Below are 18,186 nucleotides of genomic sequence, written 5' to 3'. Positions count from 1 at the left end.
CTTTTGTTTCTCAAAATCCAAATCTCCTATAGCACTGTGCAGATTTTTACTAATTCATCCGTGCGAGTATAACTTAATTTCTCTAGTAACCACTTTGGTGCGTATTCATCACTCCTCATGTCATAACTCAAGCCTACATGATTCTAATTGTAACACCCCCAAATCCGGGGTCGGGGATCCGGATTGGCACGAGTTCCATTTCCATTAATAACACTTAATCTTGAATAAACAATTAACTATTGCGTACTGTGACCCCACAATATACACACACTACACGTTATAGTCTCGTAGATGAGCACAAAATAGCACAAGACATATGATCCACTAATTATAAGTTATTACACCTCAAAAGGATTTCTGAATAAATTTACATGTTCCTTGCCACTATAACAATTTATAGATATACATAAGTCCGGTACATCAAAAGTTGAAAGCCTAGCCTATTGGTAGTTCCTACCTCGGCCATAGTGACATCAACGCCTACAGGATACTGTGGAACGTTTCCTATCCGTTCGCGAATTGGGAGCTTGATCCTGTCCATCTCGCATAGCTATTGTTGTGATAGATAAAAATAAGCAAGGGTGAACAACACAGCCTACCAAAATAGCATATAATTGTTCAACAATATATGTACATTTTTATAGTAATTATGAAAATCTTGGTCAAGCAAAAATGAACCAAGTTTGATATCTTAACGAGACGAAGTCGCAAAATATTCAATATATACTTTCAAAATATATATAGTTTGTTCAATAGTGCAAAGTATCTTTGTCGATAACTTTCTGAAAATCTTTTCATGCATAAAATAATCATTTACCAGATATAAGTTTAAAAAATAAAGTTACAAGATACTTTAAAATACTTATATATATTTCTCATAAAACTCACTTGAAAACTACTATTGTTCAAGGTTTAATCAGTTTTCGAAAGTTAATCATATCGATGAAGTTACAAGGTAAGACTTGTATAACTCATTTTTGTAAAACCTCTTTAGAATCTCTGTATGAAAAGTAAACACAAAGTTTTATTCAAATACATTTGGAAGAAGGAAACCGCTAGAATAACGTGATACCTTTGCTGATCAGGCAATGTATCACTCTCTATAATTCTCTACTAGTAGAAGGACAAATTCCTTTTAGGTCATCACCCTGGCCACATTAGGGCATTATGTTGGACTGTCCCACAACCTCCTACACGTTGATGGATTATCCCACAACCTCTTACACTTTGATGGACTGTCCCACAACCTCTTACACTTATACCCATGAATGCAATCTATATGAAATGCAGCGATCCCCCTTACTACGACCAAACCAACCAACTTACGACATCTCAACAAATGCAATTAGGTGAATAAAGTTCAATCAAATCATGCAAACTAACGTACATCCAGAAACGTGGTGTGTGCAGATGCTTAACAGATATGCTCCGAAACTAGATCCATTATCATAACTCAACTATCCTCAAGGCAATCACATGATTATACGAAGAATAAAAATTCTAGGCACAAAGTGACTTATAACACTTCAAGATTTCTGGAGCTTATTACGGAATCATGCTTTTTATTTATAACTACAAATGCTTATTTGACCGTGCAATGAGTGAGGTCCACAAAAGACGTATGCAATGGCATCCATGTAGCGAGCGTTAGGTTAGCGGATCCCAGACTATAAAAGCCTTAGGTCACTAGGCACAAAGTCCCCTAAGAACTTAATAACTCGAATACCAAAGAGCCCACTCGTGATCAATTATGCATTAACTCTCTTTTTTTCTTCTTTTTTTTCTATTTTTTTCTATTTTTTTTTTCTCAAAATTTCTGAGCAAGTGCGTTTCGCTCCATCTTGCTCAACCCTAGACTACTCGTATAAAAATATGAGCCGGCTACTAGCCATTTGACGCCTAACCATAATTAGCAATGAATTCCATTTTCACTCCATTTTTTCTTTTCATGCCTTTTATCACTAAGAACCTATTATAAAATTCTAAGCATAATCAATAGATTAACCTCGAAAACCATCGAACCATAACAACAATCTAGTCCTTAAGCATTCTCTAAGACTTAGTGAAATTACAAGTGTTTCTAGCATGCATATCAACCTACACGACTCAACATCACTTCAACGCTATCACTACACTCGCATCAACATCACAAATTAATTGGTAAATCAGTGCAAAAAGGATCATGGTATATGCATGAGCTACATGATATGATAAATAAAGCTATAAATAATATAAAAAAAACTATATGGCAAAAAATATGCAATTATATGAACTAAACTATCATGAATATGCAACTATATGACACACACACAAAATATTCCTTAACTACCACCCCCAAACTTAAAATCTTCACTGTCCCCACTGAAGATAGTAGAAAGGAACACATGGTATACCTACTCGGAGAGATCATCATCATCATCACCCTCACAAGGTGGTGTATCAGGAGGCGGATATGCAGAGTCCTCACCAAAAACTAGCCACTGGATGTCAGCTCCAAGGCCTCGAAAAGCAGTCCCAAGTGCAAGGGTGAGCTCCTGAGCAAACCTGCTCTGTGTCTCGTACATAGCGTCCATCCTCCTCGACAGCCTCCTATACTGGGCATCAGCCATCCCAGCACACTCCTGAGCTCTAGAAGAACCAACCTCATCTCGCCTTGGCCTCGCCATGGTAGCACCTCGTGTTGGACGCCCTCCTGGAAGACGATAACCCATCCCATGCTCCTCGGGCTCACCACCGGTCCACTCCTGCATCACATGCAGAGTCCCGGAGTCAATATGAGCGGCCGGCAACTACAACTGCTCATGAGACGGCCACTGAACTCCCACTGCTCGGCAAAGCTTTGTAACCGTGTATGCATAAGGGATGTTCATGTGCTTAGCTCCCCTCAAAAACTTCAGAATTCCTTGGTAGATGAACTCACCAAGGTCCACATAGTACTCCTCATTCAAAATTCCCCATAATAACTGTGCTCTCTCAACTGTGACCTCATGTGCATGTGAAGTAGGCAGAATATTAGCGTATATAAAAGCATTCCATGCACGGGCATACCTGTTCATCGCAATCGCCGAAAAATGGCGATACTCGTTAGTCCCAGTCTTGAAGGTCCAAACTGTGCCCGGCCTACAGAGAGTAGCACAAATCAAGTCTAACTCAAAATCCTCAGCAGTCTTCTCATTCCAATTCTCCTCCGTGGGCTTCCTCTGTCGCTGCCCAATCACACGGCGAATCGCCGCAGGGTGATAATCCACCATCATCCCCCGAACCACAGAATACCCATTCTTCTCAGCCTTCGCGTTCACATAGAACTTGCGAACCACGCTCATCGGAACTGCTTCAGGAGACTCACAGAAAGCAATCCAACCCTTCTCAGCAATCATAGGCAATAACTCACCATCCCTCCTCGATGGTAAGAACCCCCTCTCCTTCAAAATCGGCTTACCCAGAAGCCTAGTGTACTCCTCCTCAGCAGCCCTATCATTCAAACGAGGCCTCGCAGCAGTACCCCTTGAAGAATCAGCAGTAGGGACAGTGTTGTTGCTATCGATAGTCCTGGATCTCTTGGGTGCCATCGAAACTGAGTAAAAGTGTTTAAGATTTATGTTTTTGGATTTGGGAGAGAGTTTAAGGTTTGAAAGTGTATGGGGAGCATATGGAATAGGTGTATGTATATATAGGGTATAGATTAGGGTAAAATTTGATTAGGAGTGGGTTTGAGGGTTAAAAACATGGGATAATGGGGAAATAGGTCGTGGGTAATGGGCTGTATTTTGTTTTTTTATTTTTCAGATTTTTTCAGATTTTTATTGAACTTAAAAAAAAATTCTCCCAGTCGGCCCCTGAGCGGTCGCTCAGCAGAGCTGAGCGGGCGCTCAGGGGTTTTCTAGAATTTTTTTTCTTGCCCTATTTTTCTGATTTTTTGTGGTTTTGGATAGATTACTAACTTCTAAGGGTTCCTGTAACAACAAATCATGGGTTGCCTCCCAAGAAGCGCTTCTTTTTCGTCATTAGCTTGACGTAGCGTACCTTACTCAAGTTGACAATAAAACGGCACTAACCACTTCCCGGTTTTCCGTGTCCCCATAGTAGTGCTTCAAACGCTGACCATTAACCTTGAATGCTTGGTCCGGATCATTCTCAAAAATCTCCACCGCTCCATGTGGAAACACAGTTTTGACAATAAAAGGTCCAGACCACCTTAATTTCAACTTCCCAGGAAAAAGTCGAAGACGAGAGTTGAATAAAAGAACTTGCTGCCCCGGCACGAATAACTTAGGATGAAACTTCCTGTCATGCCACATTTTCACTTTTTCCTTGTACATTTTGTTGTTCTCGTACGCTTGGAGTCGAAATTCATCAAGTTCATTAAGCTGAAGCATTCGCTTCTTTCCGGCTGCATCTAGATCCAGGTTCAACTTCTTCAACGTCCAATAGGCCTTATGTTCAAGCTCCGCAGGTAAATGACATCCCTTACCATACACAAGTTGAAACGGGGAAATCCCAAGTGGAGTCTTATATGCTGTTCTATAAGCCCAAACAGCTTCATCGAGCTTTAACGACCAATCCTTCCTTGATGGACAAACAACCTTCTCTAAAATGCGCTTGATCTCTCTATTAGACACTTCCGCTTGACCATTTGTTTACGGATGATAGGCAGTAGCAACACGATGATTCACATTGTAGTGCTGCATCATAGAAGTAAACTTACAGTTGCAGAAATGCGACCCTTCATCACTTATGATTACTCGTGGCGTTCCAAACCTTATGAAAATCTGCTTATAAAGAAAATTCAACACTGCCTTAGCATCATTCATCGGTAGAGCTTTGACTTCTACCCATTTTGAGACATAATCGACTGCCAGCAAGATGTATTGATTATTGCAGGACGAGACAAAAGGCCCCATGAAATCGATTCCCCAAACATTAAAGACCTCGACTTCAAGCATCACATTTAACGGCATTTCATCCTTTCTCGTAAGATTTCCCACTCTTTGGCAACGATCGGCAACGATCACACCTTAAAACAAACTGATGAGCATCCTTAAACAAAGTAGGCCAGAAAAAACCTGCTTACAGAATACGAGCTGCCGTCTTCTCACCACCATAGTGTCCACCATAAACTGTGGAGTGGCAGTCTCGTAATATCCCCTCCGTCTCACAGAATGGGATACATCTCCTGATGATCTGGTCAGCTCCCTGTCTAAACAAATACGGTTTATCCCACATATACCACTTCACCTCATGCAAAAACTTCTTCTTTTGAGCTGTGGTCAGATTAGGAGGCATTATATTGCTTACAAGATAATTCACAATATCTGCGAACCATGGCTCTTCCTCCTGAACTGCGAACAACTGCTCATCCGGAAAAGATTCATTGATCAATGTCTTATCATGTGAAGTAGACTCGGGATTCTCCAATCTAGAGAGATGGCCAGCTACTTGATTCTCAGTACCCTTTCGATCCTTGATCTCTAAGTCAAATTCCTGTAGTAAGAGCACCCAACGAATGAGTCTTGGCTTCGAATCCTTCTTGGAAACCAAATAGCGAATGACCGCATGATTAGTGAACACTGTCACATTTGTCCCAAGAAAATAAGATCGAAATTTTTTGAAACCAAAGACTATAGCCAAGAGCTCCTTCTCATTAGTGGTGTAGTTCATTTGGGCCCCATTTAAGGTCTTGCTAGCATAGTAGACCACATGAAAGAGATTATTCTTGCGCTGCCCAAGAACTGCGCCCACCGCATAATCACTCGCATCGCACATCATCTCAAAAGGCTCTGTCCAATCAGGTGTTGTAATAACTGGTGCAGTTATCAAACTCTTCTTGAGAGTCTCGAAAGCCGTCAAGCAGTCATCATCAAATTTAAAAGGCACATCCTTCTCAAGCAAGTTGCACAACGACTTAGATATCTTTGAAAAGTCCTTGATGAAACGCCGATAAAAACCCGCATGACCAAGAAAACTACAGATTCCTTTCACATAATTGGGTGGTGGAAGATTTTCAATGACTCCCACCTTGGCTTTGTCCACCTCAAGACCCTTGCTAGAGACCTTATGCCCAAGAATAATGCCTTCATGCACCATAAAATGACATTTTTCCCAATTGAGCACCAAATTAGTTTCCATACACCTTTTGAGTACTGCACGAAGATTATTCAAACATTCATCATACGAATGTCCAAAGACGGAGAAGTCGTTCATGAACACCTCGACATTATTTCCAATCATGTCAGAGAATATAGCCATCATACATCTCTGAAAAGTGGTCGGTGCGCCACATAACCCAAATGAAACTCTGCGAAAAACAAACGTGCCAAATGGACAAGTGAAGGTAGTCTTTTCTTGATCCTCTGGTGCAATACAAATCTGATTATAACGCGAATAGCCATCCAGAAGATAATAATACTCATGCCCGGCCAACCTGTCAAGCATCTAATCAATAAACGGAAGAAGAAAGTGATCCTTCCTCGTGGCCTTGTTCAACTTTCTGTAATCCATACATACCTTCCATCCTGTGACTGTTCTCGTGGGGATGAGCTCGTTCTTCTCATTTGCTACCACAGTGATACCTCCTTTCTTAGGTACACATTGCACAGGGCTCACCCAAGAACTGTCGGAAACAGGATAAATGATTCTTGCATCCAGCCACTTCAGAATTTCTTTCTTCACCACTTCTTTTATGATAGGATTAAGTCTGCGTTGTTGCTCAACAGTCGGCTTACTACCCTCTTCTAGCAGAATCTTATGCATACAGTATGAAGGGCTGATCTCTTTTATGTCTGCTATAGTCCATCCGATAGCCGATTTGAATTCTCTCAAGATCCTTAAGAGCTTGTCCTCCTCACTACCTGAAAGGTCAGATGCAATAATAATAGGTAAAGTATATGCATCACCTAAAAAAGCATACCTCAAGTGTTCAGGCAATGGTTTAAGCTCCAAGGTAGGTGCTTCCTCAATAGATGGTTTGAGCATTCCTTCAGCATTTTTGAGTTCAGAGGTACCAAGAGATTCAAATGGCATGTCTAGCTTTCGCCTCCAGGGAGAAGCATTTAGATATTGTAGTTGCTCATTGCCATCCTCATCATCACTGTCAAAATCCCCCACTAAGGCTTTCTCTAATGCATCAGTTATTAGCATATGATCAAGTTCTGACGTAATCGCAGAATCAATCAAATCCACTTTTAAGCACTCCTCATCTTCTGTAGGGAATTTCATTGCTTTGAATACATTGAATGTCACATCCTGATCCCGCACCCGCATAGTAAGTTCACCTTTCTGCACATCTATCAAGGTACGGCCTGTAGCCAAGAAAGGTCTTCCCAAGATTATGGGAATCTTCTAATCTTCCTCGAAATCCGGAATAACAAAGTCTGCAGGAAAGAAGAGCTTATCCACCTTTACTAACACATCCTCCACTATGCCTCATGGGTATGTAATAGAACGATCGGCCAATTATAGAGACATGTAGGTGGGTTTTGGATCAGGCAAATTCAATTTTTTAAAGATCGACAATGGCATCAAATTGATGCTTGCTCCCAAATCACAAAGGCACTTGTCAAAAGACAACTTGCCAATGGTACAAGGAATGGTGAAGCTATCTGGATCTTTAAGCTTTGGAGGTAACTTTTATTACAACACAGCACTGCATTCTTCCGTTAGAGCAACGGTCTCAAGGTCATCCAGTTTCACCTTCCTTGAAAGAATACTCTTCATAAATTTCGCATAACTAGGCATTTGCTCCAGAGCCTCAGCGAAAGGTATATTGATGTGAAGTTTCTTAAACACCTCCAGAAACTTACCGAACTTCTTATCCAGCTTTTGTTGTTGCAATCTCTTAGGGAAAGGTGGTGGAGGATAGAGCCGTTTCTCCCCTGTATTACCCTCAGGCAGAGTGTGTTCAACAGTAGTCTTCCTTGGTTCCGCCGCTTTCTCCTTTTGCTTAGCTTCTTCATCACCAGCTTCAGCTTCTCCTTCTTTTGCTTTTTCAGCATCAGTAACTTTTCCAGACCTTAAGGTAATAGCCTTGACTTGTCTTTAGCTTCCTTTCTGCCTGGCACTTCAGTATCACTGGGAAGTGTGCCAGGTTGATGATTGAGCACTGCATTGGCTATTTGACCGATTTAATTTTCCAAGGTCTTGATAGAAACCGCCTGACTCTTGCACAACAACTTAAGTTCCTCAAAATCAGTACTAGAGGGTGAAGCTACACCTCCTTGTTGAGGATATGATTGCCTTTAAGCATAATGTTGTGGTTGCTGGAATCCAGGTGGATTGAACTATTTACTCATGCCTTGCTGATATGGTTGCTGAATAGCATTCTGATTATTACTCTAGCTGAAATTTGGATGATTTCTGTTGTTAGGATGATACATAGCTGGCACAGGCTACTGCTGTCACTGATAATTGTTCACATACTGCACAGATTCATTAACAAGAGAACACTGATCCGTAGCATGAGAACCTGCACAAAGCTCACAGACCATAGCTATTTGATTGGCCCCATAGGTGACTAGAGAATCGACCTTCATAGACAGCGCTTGGAGCTGCGCTACAATAGCTGTAGCTGCATCGACTTCTAGAATACCTGCTACCTTCCCAGATATCATCCTTTGAGTTGGGTTTTGATGCTCATTTGCCGTCATAGTCTCAATAAGATTATAAGCCTCAGTATAGCTTTTGTCCCACAAGGCGCCTCCAGCTGCTGCATCGAGCATGGGCCGAGATTGGGCCTCCAAACCATTATAGAAACCAGTGATCACCATCCAATCAGGCATTCCATGATGTGGACACTTTCTCAACATCTCTTTGTAGCGCTCCCAAGCTTCGCACATAGATTCTGTAGGTTTCTGCACAAACTGAGTAAGAGCACTCCTCATAGCCGCAGTCTTCGCCATTGGATAAAACTTAACCAGAAACTTTTGCGCAAGATCTTGCCAAGTAGTGATAGACCCAGCTAGTTCAGAATGTAACCAGTCCTTAGCTTTATCCCTCAGAGAGAATGGGAAAAGCCTCAGCTTGATAGCCTCATCAGTCACACCATTATACTTGAATGTACTGCAGATCTCGAAAAAATTCCTTATGTGCATGTTGGGGTCTTCAGTCACAACACCTCCGAAAGAAACAGAATTCTGCACCATCTGAATAGTTTCCAGCTTGATTTCAAAGTTATTGGCCTCAATAGCCGGGTGCATGATGCTAAACTGGATATCATCAATTTTAGGCCAAGAAAAATCCATAAGAGCTGGATCTGCCAGAACAATACGATCACCCATGATTAATGGTTCTTTCTGCATACTTCCTGAATTCGAATCTTCAAAATCTATCTTCTCCAAAATATCAAGAACTTCGTCTGTCTCCTCAGCCGTATCTAAAGTCCTCTTGCGAGTTCGAGAACGAGTTTGCATAAACGCTCGCTAAAGTACCTGAAACACAACCGGAAACAATAAGTAACACGTCTTAATCACTGAGTCCTAATGACCAATGATGGTAAGTATATAAATTAACCAAATACGCCGAGTCCCCGGCAGCGGTGCCAAAAAATTGTTAGGGCGAAAACACGCGCTAATAACACACGCAAGTATACGCGTTCGCAAGTAATATAGAATACTTTCTAGTTCATTCCCACAGAGACTCAGACTAATTATGTTCAATTAAACTCACTCACCAATGTATGATTACTTCTCAATGTTAAGATAATAACACTTAGATTGATTAACTAGTTATTAACTACAATTAACTACGAGAATTAAACGCTTAATTAACACTTGAATTAACAATATTAAAACACTCATGAGATCACAACTTCATTACTACTTCTTTCAATAGCCATTGTTATTACTCTTAGCATGCAACAGTGATGATATTAATCGAATAACATGAAACTGATAAAAGCCAACTTTTATTGTACTAATACCATTCTACCAAGCATCCACAATTAAGATAGAAGTTGAATAGGCATCAATTATGTTGAGTCCCTATATGTCTACAGAAATTGACAACATAACGATTTAAGCACAAGTTATTCCTTTTGATTACACAGGGCGAATAAAATGGTTAGAGTTACCCACTAATCATGCATACTCGTACATGAAACTATGCTAGCATGGAAAGTTCTAAATCTCAAGATCCACCGTCGCTTCACAAGAGATTAACACCCTATCTTATATGTTCCTGAGCGGGTGCTCAGCTTCCTCTGCTGAGCGGGCGCTCAGCCCCCTTCTGGAAACTGATCCATTTTTCATCCGTTTCTTCACTGCAATCTGCTCCTATCTTCCCTCTCGCAATGCTAAACACATGCCAAGGCTTATTATTGATGAATTCTCTCCCGAAATACAATTAATACCCTGAAATGCACAAACACTAGAAAAACGCATCAAATACACAGAATACTTGATTTTAAAACTCCAATTCAAGCTATTATAAGACGTTCTAAGTGGTATAAAATACCACTTATCCGTGTGCCTAAGTGTTAGGCACAAAGCATGCGCTAAATAAATCATGCAAGTATACGCGTTCGCAAGTAATATAGAATGATTTCTTGTTCGTTCCCACATAGGCTCTGATTAATTATATCTAATTAACACTTACTCACCAATGTATGATTATTCTTCAATGTCAATACAATAACAATTAAGAATGGTTAACTAATAATTACTACGAGAATTAAACACTTAAATTAACAATATTAAACACACATGAGATCCTGACTTCATTACTACTTCATTCAATAGTTATTTTTATTACCCTTAGCATGTAATAATGATGATATTAATCGAACAACACGAAACTGATAAATGCCAACTTTCGTTGTACGAATACCATTCTACCAAGCATCCACAATTAAGATAGAAGTTGAATAGGCATCAATTATGTTGATACCCTATATGTCTACAGAATTTGACAACATAATGATTTAAGCGCAAGTTATTCATTATGATTACACAGGACAAGTAAAACGGTTAGAGTTACTCACTAATCATGCATACAATACATGAACATATGCTAGCATGGCAAGTTCTAAATCTCAAGATTCACTGTGGCTTCACAAGAGATTATCAGGCTATCTTACATGTTCGTGACGCACATAATACGAATAAGCACAACCTATGCTAGATATCATACAATCACCACATACCAAGGTATTAAACAATTAACTAAAGAAATCCATAGTAAATCTGCTAGGATCCCATGATCACGATTAGCCCATATTAGAACTCATCGTCACCATGGGTTCATATGAAAGCATGATAATAACACAACGATATAAAACTAATAAAAATTCTTAATAAATAATGAAGTACATCACAAGAGTATTAAGGTTCAAAGCATAAAGAAAACTAGCATCCATAGTTACAACGAATTAAAAGAATCACAAGATAAACGTATGCTTCCTCTTCTTCGTTGTTGCGTGCTAAAACGGTCTTCTCGATCTTCTTGCCTTCGCTCTTGATAAAGAAAACGTCTTCCCATAAGGTTTATATAATAACCCAAAAGAACCAGCATCAATAGAAGCCCAATCGTACTCGAATTATAAAATCCAGATTCTAATTTTCCGCACACAGGCGGCCGCCTGCATCCTCCACGCGGGCGCCTGCTCCCATCAGGAGGGCACCTGCAACCTTTCTGGAAAAATACTTGGCTTGCTTCTGTTTTTGCTGATTTCTTCGCTCATCATTCCTAGACTGATCCCAAACACTTCCTTAAGCTTATTTTGATGAAATCCACCTATCTAAGCAAGTTATACCCTGAAATGCAAAAATACTCGAAAACGCGTCAAATACACAAAATACTCGAGTTCAAGACACCAATTCAAGCCGTTATGAGACGCTCTAAGTGGTATAAAATGCCACTTATCACACCCCCAAACTTAAATCGATGCTTGTCCTTAAGCGTCACAGACTCAGAATAAAACATGCATGAATGCAAACTATATGAATGCAGCGATCCCCTTCGCGATGACTAAACCAACCAACACATGACATATCAACAAATGCAATTAGGCGACTAAAGATCAATCAAATCACGCAAGCTAACATACAACTAGAATCGTGGTATGTGCGAATGCCTAACAGATATGCTTCGAAACTAGATCAATCACCATAACTTAATTATCCTCAGGGTAATCACAAGCTTATACGAAGAATATATTCTAGACACAAAATGACTTATAACACTATAAGATTATTGGAGTTTATTACGGAATCATGCTTTTATTCAACACATAAAACAAATGCTTATTTGATCGTGTAATGAGTGAGGTCCACAAAAGACTTATGCAATGGTACCCATTTAGCGAACGTTAGGTTAGCGGATCCCAGACTATAAAAGCCTAAGGTCACTAGGCACAAAGTCCCCTAAGAACTTAATAACTCGAATACCAAAGAGCCCACTTATGATCAATTATGCATTAAACCATTTTTTTTAATTTCTGAGCAAATGCGTTTCGCTCCATCTTGCTCAACCTTAGACTACTCGTATACAATACGAGCCGGCTACTAGCCATTTGACGCCTAGCCATAACTAGCAATGAATTCCAAATTTTTCCAATTTTTATCTTTTCATGTCTTTTATTATTAAGAGCCTATCATGCATTCTAAGCATAAGCAATAGATTAACCTCAAAAACCATCAAACCATGACAACAATCTAGTCCTTAAGCATACTCTAAGACTTAGTGAAATTATAAGTGTTTCTAGCATGCATGTCAACCTAACAAGATTCAACATCACTCTAACACTATCACTACACTCGTATCAATATCACATATTAATCGGTAAAGCAACACAAAGGGATCATGGTATATGTATGAGCTATATGACATGATAATTAAAGATATAAAAAACTATATGGCAAAAATATGCAACTATATGAACTAAACTAACATGAAAATGCAACTACATGACACACACACAAATATGTTCCTTAACTACCACCCCCAAACTTAAAATCTTCACTGTCCCCAATGAAGTTAATAGAAAGGAACACAGGGTATACCTACTCAGATGAATCATCATCATCATCATCCTCAGAGGGTGGAGTGTTAGGTGGTGGATAAGCAGAATCCTCACCAAAAAATGGGCCACTGGATGTTAGCTCCAAGGTCTCTAAATACAGTCCCAAGTGCTTGGGTGAGCTCCTGCGTAAACCGACTCTGTGACTCATACATCGCATCCATCCTCCTGGAAAGCCTCCTGTACTGGACATCAACCAATCCCGAACCATCTCCTCCTTGGGCTCTCGAAGAACCTGCCTCTCCTTGAGCCTGACTGGACCTAGCCATGGTAGCACCAGCTGCTGGAACTCCTCCTGGGAGGTGATATCCCAAACTATGTGACTCGGGCTCTCCACCTGTCCACTCTTGCATCGCATTCAAAGTCGATGAATCAATAGGAGCGGCCGACATCTGCCGCTGCTCATAAGAAGGCCACTGGACTTCACATGCCTTGCAAAGCTTTGTGACAATAGAGGCATACGGGATAGAGTACTGCGATTTCCCCCTCAAAAACTTCAAAATCCCTTGGTAGATGTACTCACCAAGGTCCACATAATATTCATCATTCAGAATTCCCCATAACAACCTCGCCCTCTCCACTGTAACCTCATGTGAATGCACAGAAGGAAGAATATTAGCACACATAAATGAATTACAAGCACGAGCATACATGTTCATCGCGACAACAGGGAAATTACGATACTCATTGTTTCCCCTTTTGAACTTCCACACCATGCCCGACCGATAGAGAGTAGCAATAATCAAGTTTATATCAAATTCCTCAGGGGTCTTTTCATTCCAATGCTCCTCTTGTGGTTTCCTTTGTCGCTGTCCAATTACCCGGCGAATCGCCTCGGGCTGATAATCAACAGTAAGCCCACGAACAACAGAAAACCCATTCTTGTCGGCCTTGGCGTTCGCATATAACTCGCGAATGATACTCATCGGAACCGCCTCAGGTGACTCGCAGAATGTAATCCATCCCTTCTCAGCAATCATCGGTAGCAAATCACCATCCCTTCCTGATGGAAAGAACCCCCTCTCCCTCATAATAGGCTTATTCAGAAGCTTGGTGTACTCATCTTCAGCATCCCCATCCAACAATCGGGGCCTCGCAGCAGTGTTCCTCGAAAAATCAGTAGCAGTCGGGTTGGTGCTGCTGCTACCCACTGTTCGTGATCTCTTTGGGGCCATGAAAATTGAGAATAAGAGTTGGAGAGTTTGTGTTGGTGTGTAGGAGAGATTTTTTAGAGTTGAAAGTATTGGGATGTGTATGGAGAGGTTGTATGTATATATATAGCAAGATTAGGGGTTGATTTTGATTAGGAGTGGGGATTGTGGCTAATATCGGGGAAGAAATCATGGGTTAATGGAGTAATGGGTGCTGTGGTTTTTGTTTTTGGTTTTTGTGTTTTTTTTATATAGGCTGAAAAAGATTTTTCAAAATTCAGGGGCACGGGCGGTCGCCTGCGCACGGCCGCCTGCGCACGGCCGCCTGATCCTAGCAGGCGGGCGCTTGCAAGGCTTCTGGAGAAATATTTTTCTGCCGACATTTTTCTGATTTTTTTTGGGTTTTTGGATAAAGTACTAAATTCTAAGGTGTCCTATGGTCTCATATCTTGGGTTGCCTCCCAAGAAGCGCTTATTTTACATCATTAGCTTAACGTAGAGTAATGGGATCAAGTTGTCAATAAAACGGCACTAACCACTTCATGATTTGCCATATCCCTATAATAGTGCTTCAATCTCTGACCATTTACTTTGAATGCTTGGCCCGGATCATTCTCAAAAATCTCCACCGCTCCATGTGAAAACACAGTTTTGACGATAAATGGTCCAGACCACCTTGATTTCAACTTTCCAGGAAAACATCGGAGACGAGAGTTGAATAGAAGAATTTGTTGCCCCGACACGATTGACTTAGGCGATAGCTTCCTATCATGCCACCTTTTTACCTTTTCCTTGTACATTTTGTTGTTTTCATATGCTTGAAGTCGAAATTCATCAAGTTCATTTAACTGAAGCATTCACTTCTTCCCAGCTGCATCTAGAACAAGGTTTAACTTCTTCAATGTCCAATAAGCCTTATACTCAAGCTCCGCAGGTAAATGACATCCCTTACCATAGACAAGTTGAAACGGGGACATCCCAAGTGGAATCTTGTATGCTGTTGTATAAGTCCAAACAGCTTCATCGAGCTTCAAAGACCAATCTTTCCTTGACGGACAAATGACTTTCTCTAGAATGCGCTTGATCTCTCTATTAGACACTTCAGCTTGACCATTAGTTTGCGGATGATAGGCAGTAGCAATGTGATGATTCATATTGTAGCGTTGCATCATAGAAGTGAACTTACGATTGCAGAAATGCGACCCTTCATCACTTATGATAACTCGTGGCATTCCAAACCTCGTGAATATTTGCTAATGAAGAAAACTCAACACTACCTTTGCATCATTAGTCGGTAGAGCCTTGACTTCTACCCATTTCAAGATATAATCGACTGCCAGCAAGATGTACAGATTATTGCAGGACGAGATAAATGGTCCCATGAAATCGATTCCCCAAACATCGAAGACCTCAACTTCAAGCATCATATTTAAATGCATCTCATCATTTCTGGTAAGATTCCCAACTCTTTGGCAACGATCACACCCTCAAACGAACTGATATGCATCCTTAAATAACGTAGGCCAGAAAAAACCTGCTTGAAGAATACGAGCTGCTGTCTTTTCACCACCATAATATCCACCATAAGCTGTGTAATGACAGTCTCGTAATATCCCCTCCGTCTCACAGAATGGGATACATCTCCTGATGATCTGGTCAGCTCCTTGTCTAAACAAATATGGTCCATCCCACATGTACCACTTCACCTCATACAGAAACTTCTTCTTTTGAGCCGCATTCATATTAGGAGGATTTATATTGCTAACAAGATAGTTCACAATGTCTGTGAACCATGGCTCTTCCTCTTAAATTGCGAACAACTGCTCATCCGGAAAAGATTCGTTGATCAATGTCTTATCATATGAAGTAGACTCGAGATTCTCCAATCTAGAGAGATGGTCAGCTACTTAATTTTCAGTACCTTTTCGATCCTTGATCTCTAACTCGAATTCCTGTAGCAAGAGAACCCAACGAATAAGTCTAGGCTTCGAATCCTTCTTTGAGACCAGATAGCGGATGGCAGCGTGATCAGTGAACACTGTCACCTTTGTCCTAAGTAGATAAGATCGAAATTTTTCGAAACCAAAAACTATAGCCAAGAGCTCCTTCTCAGTAGTGGTGTAGTTCAGTTGGGCTCCATTTAGCGTCTTACTAGCATAGTAGACCACATGAAAGATATTAGTCTTTCGTTGCCCAAGAACTGCTCCCACTGCATAATCACTTGCATCACACATCATCTCAAAAGGTTCTCTCCAATCAGGTGACGTGATAACTAGTGCGGTGATTAAACTCTTCTTGAGAGTCCCGAATGCTGCCAAGCATTCATCATCAAATTTGAAAGGCACATCTTTTTCGAGCAAGTTGCACAACGACTTAGATATCTTAGAGAAGTTCTTGATGAAAAGCCGATAAAAACCCGCATGACCAAGAAAGCTACGGATTCTTTTCACAGAAATAGGTGGCAGAAGATTTTCAATAACGCCCACCTTGGATTTATCCACCTCAAGACCTTTACTAGAGAACTTATTCCCAAGAATGATGCCTTATTGCACCATGAAGTGACATTTTTCCCAATTGAGCACCAGATTGGTTTCCACACACCTTTTGAGCACCAAACGAAGATTATTCAAGCATTCCTCAAATGAATGTCCAAAGATGGAGAATTCGTCCATGAACACTTCGACATTATTTCCAATCATATCAGATAATATGGCCATCATGCAACTCTGAAAAGTGGCAGGTGCACCACATTAGCCAAATAAAACTCTGCGGAAAGCAAACGTGCCAAATAGACAAGTGAAAGTATTCTTCTCCTGATCTTCTGGTGCAATGCAAATCTGATTGTAGCCCAAATAGCCATCCAGAAGACAATAATACTCATGACCAACCAACCTGTCAAGCATCCGATCAATAAATGGAAGAGGGAAGTGATCCTTCCTCATGGCTTTATTCAACTTCCTGTAGTCCATGCATACCCACCATCCTGTGACTGTTCGGGTGGGGATGAGCTCGTTCTTCTCATTTGCTACCACAGTAATACCTCCTTTCTTAGGTACACATTGCACGGGGCTCACCCAAGAACTGTCAGAAATAGGATATATAATTCCTGCATCCAGCCATTTTAGAATTTCTTTCTTCACCACTTCTTTCATGATAGGATTAAGCCTTCGTTGTTGCTCAACAGTCGGCTTGCTACCTTTCTCTAGCAGAATTTTATGCATGCAGTACGAAGGGCTGATCCCTTTCATATCTGCTATAGTCCATTCGATGGCCGATTTAAAATCTCTCAAAATCCTCAAGAGCTTGTCTTCATCACTACCTGAAAGGTCAGATGCAATAATAACAGGAAAAGTAGATGCATCACCTAAAAAAGCATACCTCAAGTGTTTAGGCAATGGTTTAAGCTCCAAAGTAGGTACTTCCTCGATAGATGGTTTGAGCTTTCCCTCAGCATTCTTGAGATCAGTATTTCCCAGAGATTTAAATGGCATGTCTAGCTTTTGTTTCCAAGGAGAAGCATTTAGATATTGTAGCTGCTTATTGCCTTCGTCATCTTCACTGTCAAAATCCCCCAATAAGGCTTTTTCTAAGGCATCAGACCTTAGCACATGATCAAGTTCTGAAATAACTGCAGAATCGACCAAATCCACCTTGAAGCACTCCTCATCTTCCGTAGGGAATTTCATCACATTGAACACATTGAATGTCACATCTTGATCTTGCACCCTCATAGTGAGTTCACCTTTTTACACATCTATCAAGGTACGACCTGTAGCCAAGAAAGGTCTTCCCAAGATTATGGGAATCTTCTTATCTTTCTCGAAATCCAGAATGACAAAATCTGCAATAAAGATGAGCTTGTCCAATTTTACTAGCACGTCCTCCATGATGCCTCGTGGGTATGTAATTGAACGATCAGCCAATTGTAGAGACATGTAGGTGGGCTTCGGATCAGGAAAATTCAAATTTTTGAAGATAGACAACGGTATCAGATTGATGCTTGCTCCCAAATCGCAAAGGCACTTG

At 40.7% G+C, this 18,186-nt stretch overlaps 1 non-coding gene across 1 annotated transcript; it reads left to right on the top strand.

Annotated features, from left to right (window-relative positions):
* Positions 1-8,772: 8,772 nt before the first annotated feature.
* LOC141669789 (small nucleolar RNA R71) lies at positions 8,773-8,879 on the top strand. The gene has a single exon (XR_012554048.1). It is a non-coding gene; the product is annotated as a small nucleolar RNA R71 (small nucleolar RNA).
* Positions 8,880-18,186: the final 9,307 nt, after the last annotated feature.

Source organism: Apium graveolens, chromosome 6 (assembly GCF_009905375.1).
Source record: "Apium graveolens cultivar Ventura chromosome 6, ASM990537v1, whole genome shotgun sequence".
NCBI classification, from domain to species: domain Eukaryota; kingdom Viridiplantae; phylum Streptophyta; class Magnoliopsida; order Apiales; family Apiaceae; genus Apium; species Apium graveolens.
This window is presented reverse-complemented; position numbering and strand designations above follow the sequence as displayed.